This window comes from Hyla sarda, chromosome 6 (genome assembly GCF_029499605.1).
Source record: "Hyla sarda isolate aHylSar1 chromosome 6, aHylSar1.hap1, whole genome shotgun sequence".
NCBI lineage: Eukaryota > Metazoa > Chordata > Amphibia > Anura > Hylidae > Hyla > Hyla sarda.
In genome coordinates, this window is record NC_079194.1 from 67370057 (window position 1) to 67379194 (window position 9138).

Below are 9138 nucleotides of genomic sequence, written 5' to 3' on the forward strand. Positions count from 1 at the left end.
GGCTGTGAAATAAAACCAGTGCTGCCTAAAGGTGGGCTCTAACTATGTGCTGCCTAATATGGGGGAATCTATGTGCTGTCTAAAGGGGGGATCTAAATATGTGCTGCCTAAAGGGGGCTCTATATGCTGCCTAAAGGGAGGCTCTAACTATGTGCTGCCTAATATGGGGGAATCTATGTGCTGCCTAAAGGGGGGCTCTATGTGCTGCCTAAAGGGGGGCTCTAACTATGTGCTGCCTAACATGGTGGAATCTATATGCTGCCTAAAAGGGGGGATCTAACTATGTGATGCCTAAAGGGGGGATCTAACTATGTACTGCCTAAAGGGGGCTCTATGTGCTGCCTAAAGGGAGGCCCTGCCTATGTGCTGCCTAAAGGGGGGCTCTAACTATGTACTGCCTAATATGGGGGAATCTATATGCGGCCTAAAGGGGGATCTAACTATATGATGCCTAAAGGGGGGCTCTATGTGCTGCCTAAGGGGGCTAAAACACGTTATTCCAAAGAATTTAGGAATAATAGGTGATTTAAGCCCTTTATGGATTAAAACCAGATTCTGCATCAACTATGTAATTTTCCATGGGAGTTTTGCCATGGATCCCCCTCCAGCACGCCACAGTCCAGGTGTTAGTCCTCTTGAAACTACTTTTAAATCACTATTGTGGCCAGAAAGAGTCCCTGTGGGTTTTAAAATTCGCCTGCCCATTGAAGTCAATGGCGGTTCGCCCTGTTCGCGAACATTTGCGGAAGTTCACGTTCGCCATTCGCAATCCGAAAATTTTATGTTCGCGACATCACTAGTGGTCAGGGCACAAGTCTAGGAACTATGGGGGAGATTTATCAAAACCTGTCCAGAGGGAAAAGAGTTGCCCATAGAAACCAATCAGATCGCTTCTTTCATTTCTCAGAGGCCTTTTCAAAAATGAGAGAAGCAATCTGATTGGTTGCTATGGGCAACTCTTTTTCCTCTGGACAGGTTTTGATAAATTTGATAAATTCTGTTGCGACTTCCAATCCCTGTCATCTATCTAGTACCTAGGCTTCATCCAAAGGCAGTACAGTCTCCTTGTCATCATCACTAGTCTTAAAGTATTCCTCCTCCATCCCATCAGTTATCCATAACCAAATCAATATCCTGCAAACAACAGCATTTGCCCAGACATCCAGTTGTCATGCAGCTAAATTCCCACCTGGCCAAGTTGTTGATGTTGCAGTCACTGTATTGTAATTTGATTGAGTCCACTACCTTTAGACAACTATTGGGTTGCACTCAGCCCAAGTGGCTCATAACCAGCCACCATTTCTTCTTTAAATGGTACCTGTCATTTGCATAATCTTTAACCCCTTAAGGACCAGGCCATTTTACACCTTAAGGACCGTAGCGTTTTTTTGCAATTCTGACCACTGTCACTTTAAACTGTCACGATGCCGGCTGGCAGGTAGTGGACCCTCTGTGCCAGAGAGGGATTGGCGTGGACCGTGCTAGTGGACCGGTTCTAAGCCACTACTGGTTTTCACCAGAGCCCGCCGCAAAGCGGGATGGTCTTGCTGCGGCGGTAGTGACCAGGTCGTATCCACTAGCAACGGCTCACCTCTCTGGCTGCTGAAGATAGGCGCGGTACAAGGGAGTAGGCAGAAGCAAGGTCGGACGTAGCAGAAGGTCGGGGCAGGCAGCAAGGATCGTAGTCAGGGGCAACGGCAGAAGGTCTGGAAACACAGGCAAGGAACACACAAGGAACGCTTTCACTGGCACTAAGGCAACAAGATCCGGCAAGGGAGTGCAAGGGAAGTGAGGTAATATAGGGAAGTGCACAGGTGAAAACCCTAATTGGAACCACTGCGCCAATCAGCGGCGCAGTGGCCCTTTAAATCGCAGAGACCCGGCGCGCGCGCGCCCTAGGGAGCGGGGCCGCGCGCGCCGGGACAGAACAGACGGGGAGCGAGTCAGGTAGGGGAGCCGGGGTGCGCATCGCGAGCGGGCGCTACCCGCATCGCGAATCGCATCCCGGCTGGCAGCGGGATCGCAGCGCCCCGGGTCAGAGGACGTGACCGGAGCGCTGCAGCGGAGGGAGTGAAGCGAGCGCTCCGGGGAGGAGCGGGGACCCGGAGCGCTCGGCGTAACAGTACCCCCCCCCTTGGGTCTCCCCCTCTTCTTGGAGCCTGAGAACCTGAGGAGCAGACTTTTGTCAAGGATGTTGTCCTCAGGTTCCCAGGATCTCTCTTCAGGACCACAACCCTCCCAGTCTACTAAAAAAAAATTTTTCCCTCTGACCTTTTTGGCAGCCAAAATTTCCTTGACCGAGAAGACGTCCGAGGAGCCGGAAACAGGAGTGGGAGGAACAGATTTGGGAGAAAAACGGTTGAGGATGAGTGGTTTGAGAAGAGAGACGTGAAAGGCATTAGGGATACGAAGAGAAGGAGGAAGAAGAAGTTTATAAGAGACAGGATTAATTTGACACAAAATTTTGAAAGGACCAAGATAGCGTGGTCCCAACTTGTAGCTAGGGACACGGAAGCGGACATATTTAGCGGAGAGCCATACCTTGTCTCCAGGGGAAAAAACGGGGGGAGCTCTTCTTTTCTTATCCGCGAACCTCTTCATGCGTGAAGAAGCCTGTAAGAGAGAATTTTGGGTCTCTCTCCATATAATGGAAAGGTCACGAGAAATTTCATCCACAGCGGGCAGACCAGAGGGCAAGGGGGTAGGGAGGGGGGGAAGAGGGTGACGGCCGTACACCACGAAAAATGGGGATTTGGAGGAAGATTCAGAGACCCTGAAGTTATACGAGAATTCGGCCCATGGAAGGAGATCTGCCCAGTCATCCTGGCGGGAGGAAACAAAATGTCGCAAATAATCACCCAGGATCTGGTTAATTCTTTCTACTTGTCCATTGGACTGGGGATGATATGCAGAGGAAAAATTTAATTTAATCTTGAGTTGTTTACAGAGAGCCCTCCAGAATTTAGACACGAATTGGACCCCTCTATCCGAGACAATCTGCGTAGGCAACCCGTGAAGACGAAAAATGTGTACAAAAAATTGTTTAGCCAACTGAGGCGCAGAAGGAAGACCAGGAAGAGGGATGAAATGTGCCATTTTGGAGAATCGATCAACGACCACCCAAATAACGGTGTTGCCACGGGAAGGGGGTAAATCAGTAATAAAATCCATACCAATCAGAGACCAAGGCTGTTCGGGGACAGGCAGAGGATGAAGAAAACCAGCGGGCTTCTGGCGAGGAGTCTTATCCCGGGCACAGATAGTGCAGGCTCGCACAAAGTCCCCAACATCCGTCTCCAGAGTCGGCCACCAATAGAAGCGGGAGATGAGTTGCACAGATTTCTTGATGCCCGCATGACCTGCGAGATGGGAGGAGTGACCCCATTTGAGGATTCCGAGGCGTTAGCGTGGAGAAACAAAGGTCTTTCCTGGAGGAGTCTGCCTGATGGAGGCAGGAGAAGTGGAGATCAGGCAGTCAGGTGGAATGATGTGTTGCGGAGGGAGATCAACTTCTGAGGCATCCGAGGAACGAGAGAGAGCATCGGCCCTAATGTTCTTATCGGCAGGACGAAAGTGAATCTCAAAATTAAATCGGGCAAAGAACAGAGACCACCGGGCCTGGCGAGGATTCAGCCGTTGGGCAGACTGGAGGTAGGAGAGGTTCTTGTGGTCGGTGTAGATAATAACAGGAAATCTTGATCCCTCCAGCAGATGCCTCCATTCCTCAAGTGCTAATTTAATGGCTAGAAGCTCTCGATCCCCGATGGAGTAGTTCCTCTCCGCTGGAGAGAAGGTCCTAGAGAAAAAACCACAAGTGACAGCATGCCCGGAAGAATTTTTTTGTAGAAGAACAGCTCCAGCTCCCACTGAGGAGGCATCAACCTCCAATAGGAAGGGTTTGGAAGGGTCAGGTCTGGAGAGCACGGGAGCCGAAGAAAAGGCAGACTTGAGTCGTTTAAAGGAGTCTTCTGCTTGAGGAGGCCAGGACTTGGGATCAGCATTTTTTTTGGTTAAAGCCACGATAGGAGCCACAATGGTAGAAAAATGTGGAATAAATTGCCTGTAATAATACGCGAACCCCAAAAAGCGTTGGATAGCACGGAGTCCGGAGGGGCGTGGCCAATCTAAGACGGCAGAGAGTTTGTCTGGATCCATCTGTAGTCCCTGGCCAGAGACCAAATATCCTAGAAAAGGAAGAGATTGGCATTCAAACAGACATTTCTCAATTTTGGCATAGAGTTGGTTGTCACGAAGTCTCTGAAGAACCATACGGACATGCTGGCGGTGTTCTTCTAGATTGGCAGAAAAAATTAGGATATCGTCCAGATATACAACAACACAGGAGTATAACAGATCACGAAAAATTTCATTGACAAAGTCTTGGAAGACGGCAGGGGCATTGCACAGTCCAAAGGGCATGACCAGATACTCAAAGTGTCCATCTCTGGTGTTAAATGCCGTTTTCCACTCGTCCCCCTCTCTGATGCGGATGAGGTTATAGGCGCCTCTTAAGTCCAATTTAGTGAAGATGTGGGCACCTTGGAGGCGATCAAAGAGTTCAGAGATGAGGGGTAAGGGGTAGCGGTTCTTAACCGTGATTTTATTAAGACCGCGGTAGTCAATGCAAGGACGTAGGGAGCCATCTTTTTTGGACACAAAGAAAAATCCGGCTCCGGCAGGAGAGGAGGATTTACGGATAAAGCCCTTTTTTAGATTCTCCTGGACGTATTCGGACATGGCAAGAGTCTCTGGGGCAGAGAGAGGATAAATTCTGCCCCGGGGTGGAGTAGTACCCGGGAGGAGGTCGATAGGGCAATCATAAGGCCTGTGAGGAGGTAGAGTCTCAGCTTGTTTTTTGCAGAAAACATCCGCGAAGTCCATATAGGCCTTAGGGAGACCGGTTACTGGAGGAACCACAGAGTTACGGCAAGGGTTACTGGGAACCGGTTTTAGACAGTTCTTGGAACAAGAGGACCCCCAACTCTTGATCTCCCCAGTGGACCAATCCAGGGTTGGGGAATGAAGTTGAAGCCAGGGAAGTCCAAGGAGAATCTCCGAGGTGCAATTGGGGAGGACCAAAAGTTCAATCCTCTCATGATGAGATCCGATGCTCATAAGAAGGGGCTCCGTGCGGAAACGTATGGTACAGTCCAATCTTTCATTATTTACACAATTGATGTAGAGGGGTCTGGCGAGACTGGTCACCGGGATGTTGAACCTGTTGACGAGAGAGGCCAAAATAAAATTTCCTGCAGATCCAGAGTCCAAGAAGGCCACTGTAGAGAAGGAGAAGGCAGAGGCAGACATCCGCACAGGCACAGTAAGACGTGGAGAAGCAGAGTAGACATCAAGGACTGTCTCACCTTTGTGCGGAGTCAGCGTACGTCTTTCCAGGCGGGGAGGACGGATAGGACAATCCCTCAGGAAGTGTTCGGTACTAGCACAGTACAGGCAGAGGTTCTCCATACGGCGTCGTGTCCTCTCTTGAGGTGTCAGGCGAGACCGGTCGACCTGCATAGCCTCCACGGCGGGAGGCACAGGAACAGATTGCAGGGGACCAGAGGAGAGAGGAGCCGAGGAGACGAAACGCCTCGTGCGAACAGAGTCCATATCTTGGCGGAGTTCCTGACGCCTTTCAGAAAAACGCATGTCAATGCGAGTGGCTAGGTGAATAAGTTCATGTAGATTAGCAGGAATTTCTCGTGCGGCCAGAACATCTTTAATGTTGCTGGATAGGCCTTTTTTGAAGGTCGCGCAGAGGGCCTCATTATTCCAGGACAATTCTGAAGCAAGTGTACGGAATTGTACGGCATACTCGCCAACGGAAGAATTACCCTGGACCAGGTTCAACAGGGCAGTCTCAGCAGAAGAGGCTCGGGCAGGTTCCTCAAAGACACTTCGGATTTCCGAGAAGAAGGAGTGTACAGAGGCAGTGACGGGGTCATTGCGGTCCCAGAGCGGTGTGGCCCATGACAGGGCTTTTCCGGACAGAAGACTGACTACGAAAGCCACCTTAGACCTTTCAGTGGGAAACAGGTCCGACATCATCTCCAGATGCAGGGAACATTGGGAAAGAAAGCCACGGCAAAACTTAGAGTCCCCATCAAATTTATCCGGCAAGGATAAGCGTATCCCAGGAGCGGCCACTCGCTGCGGAGGAGGTGCAGGAGCTGGCGGAGGAGATGACTGCTGAAGCTGTGGTAGCAACTGTTGTAGCATAACGGTCAGTTGAGACAGCTGTTGGCCTTGTTGCGCTATCTGTTGTGACTGCTGGGCGACCACCGTGGTGAGGTCAGCGACAACTGGCAGAGGAACTTCAGCGGGATCCATGGCCGGATCTACTGTCACGATGCCGGCTGGCAGGTAGTGGACCCTCTGTGCCAGAGAGGGATTGGCGTGGACCGTGCTAGTGGACCGGTTCTAAGCCACTACTGGTTTTCACCAGAGCCCGCCGCAAAGCGGGATGGTCTTGCTGCGGCGGTAGTGACCAGGTCGTATCCACTAGCAACGGCTCACCTCTCTGGCTGCTGAAGATAGGCGCGGTACAAGGGAGTAGGCAGAAGCAAGGTCGGACGTAGCAGAAGGTCGGGGCAGGCAGCAAGGATCGTAGTCAGGGGCAACGGCAGAAGGTCTGGAAACACAGGCAAGGAACACACAAGGAACGCTTTCACTGGCACTAAGGCAACAAGATCCGGCAAGGGAGTGCAAGGGAAGTGAGGTAATATAGGGAAGTACACAGGTGAAAACCCTAATTGGAACCACTGCGCCAATCAGCGGCGCAGTGGCCCTTTAAATCGCAGAGACCCGGCGCGCGCGCGCCCTAGGGAGCGGGGCCGCGCGCGCCGGGACAGAACAGACGGGGAGCGAGTCAGGTAGGGGAGCCGGGGTGCGCATCGCGAGCGGGCGCTACCCGCATCGCGAATCGCATCCCGGCTGGCAGCGGGATCGCAGCGCCCCGGGTCAGAGGACGTGACCGGAGCGCTGCAGCGGAGGGAGTGAAGCGAGCGCTCCGGGGAGGAGCGGGGACCCGGAGCGCTCGGCGTAACATAAACATTAATAACTCTGGAATGCTTTTAGTTATCATTCTGATTCAGAGATTGTTTTTTCGTGACATATTCTACTTTAACTTAGTGGTAAAATTTTATGGTAACTTGCATCCTTTCTTGGTGAAAAATCCCAAAATTTGATGAAAAAAATGAAAATGTTGCATTTTTCTAACTTTGAAGCTCTCTGCTTGTAAGGAAAATGGATATTCAAAATATATTTTTTTTGGGTTCACATATACAATATGTCTACTTTATGTTTGCATCATAAAATGTATGAGTTTTTACTTTTGGAAGACACCAGAGGGCTTCAAAGTTCAGCAGCAATTTTCCGATTTTTCACAACATTTTCAAACTCGCTATTTTTCAGGGACCAGTTCAGGTTTGAAGTGGATTTGAAGGGTCTTCATATTAGAAATACCCCATAAAAGACCCCATTATAAAAACTACACCCACCAAAGTATTCAAAATGACATTCAATAAGTGTTTTAACCCTTTAGGTGTTTCACAGGAATAGCAGCAAAGTGAAGGAGAAAATTCAAAATCTTCATTTTTTACACTCGCATGTTCTTGTAGACCCAATTTTTTTATTTTTGCAAGGGGTAAAAAGGAGAAAATTTTTACTTGTATTTGAAACCCAATTTCTCTCGAGTAAGCACATACCTCATATGTCTATATTAATTTTTCAGCGGGCGCAGTAGAGGGCTCAGAAGGGAAGGAGCGACAAATGGTTTTTGGGGGGCATGCCGCATTTAGGAAGCCCCTATGGTGCCAGGACAGCAAATAAAAAACACATGGCATACCATTTTGGAAACTAGACCCCTCGGGGAACGTAACAAGGGGTAATGTGAACCTTAATGCCCTACAGGTGTTTCAAGACTTTTGCATATGTTAAAAAAATAATAATTTTAACCAAAATGCTTGTTTTCCCAAAATGTTTAAATTTTTAAAAAGGGTAATAGCAGAAAATACCCCGCAAAATTTGAAGCCCAATTTCTCCCGATTCAGAAAACACCCCATATGGGGGTGAAAAGTGCTCTGCTGGCGCACTACAGGTCTCAGAAGAGAAGGAGTCACATTTGGCTTTTTGAAAGCAAATTTTGCTCTGGGGGCATGCCGCATTTAGGAAGCCCCTATGGTGCCAGGACAGCAAAAAAAAAACACATGGCATACCATTTTGGAAACTAGACCCCTCGGGGAACGTAACAAGGGGTAGTTTGAACCTTAATACCCTACAGGTGTTTCACGACTTTTGCATATATAAAAAAATATATATTTTTTTTACCTAAAATGCTTGTTTTCCCAAAAATTTTACATTTTTAAAAAGGGTAATAGCAGAAAATACCCACCAAAATTTGTTAGGCAATTTCTCCCGAGTACGGCGATACCCCATATGTGACCCTAAACTGTTGCATTGAAATACGACAGGGCTCCAAAGTGAGAGCGCCATGCGCATTTGAGGCCTAAATTAGGGACTTGCATAGGGGTGGACATAGGGGTATTCTACGTCAGTGATTCCCAAACAGGGTGCCTAGACAGTCAACGGCTATCTGGCAATACTGGGAGTAGTTGTTTTGCAACAGCTGGAGGCTCCGTTTTGGAAACAGTGGCGTACCAGACGTTTTTCATTTCTATTGGGGAGGGGAGGGGGGCTGTGTAGGGGCATGTGTATATGTAGTGTTTTTTACTTTTTATTTTATTTTGTGTTAGTGTAGTGTAGTGTTTTTAGGGTACAGTCGCATGGGCGGGGGTTCACAGTAGTTTCTCGCTGGCAGTTTGAGCTGCGGCAGAAATTTTGCCGCACCTCAAACTTGCAGCCGGATACTTACTGTAATCCTCTGCCTATGTGAGTGTACCCTGTACATTCACATTGGGGGGGGGGACATCCAGCTGTTGCAAAACTACAACTCCCAGCATGTACGGTCTATCAGTGCATGCTGGGAGTTGTAGTTTTGCAACAGCTGGAGGCACACTGGTTGTGAAACACCGAGTTTGGTAACAAACTCAGTGTTTTGCAACCAGTGTGCCTTCAGCTGTTGCAAAAGCTACAACCCCCAGCATGTACGGACAGCGGAAGGGCATGCTGGGTCTTGTA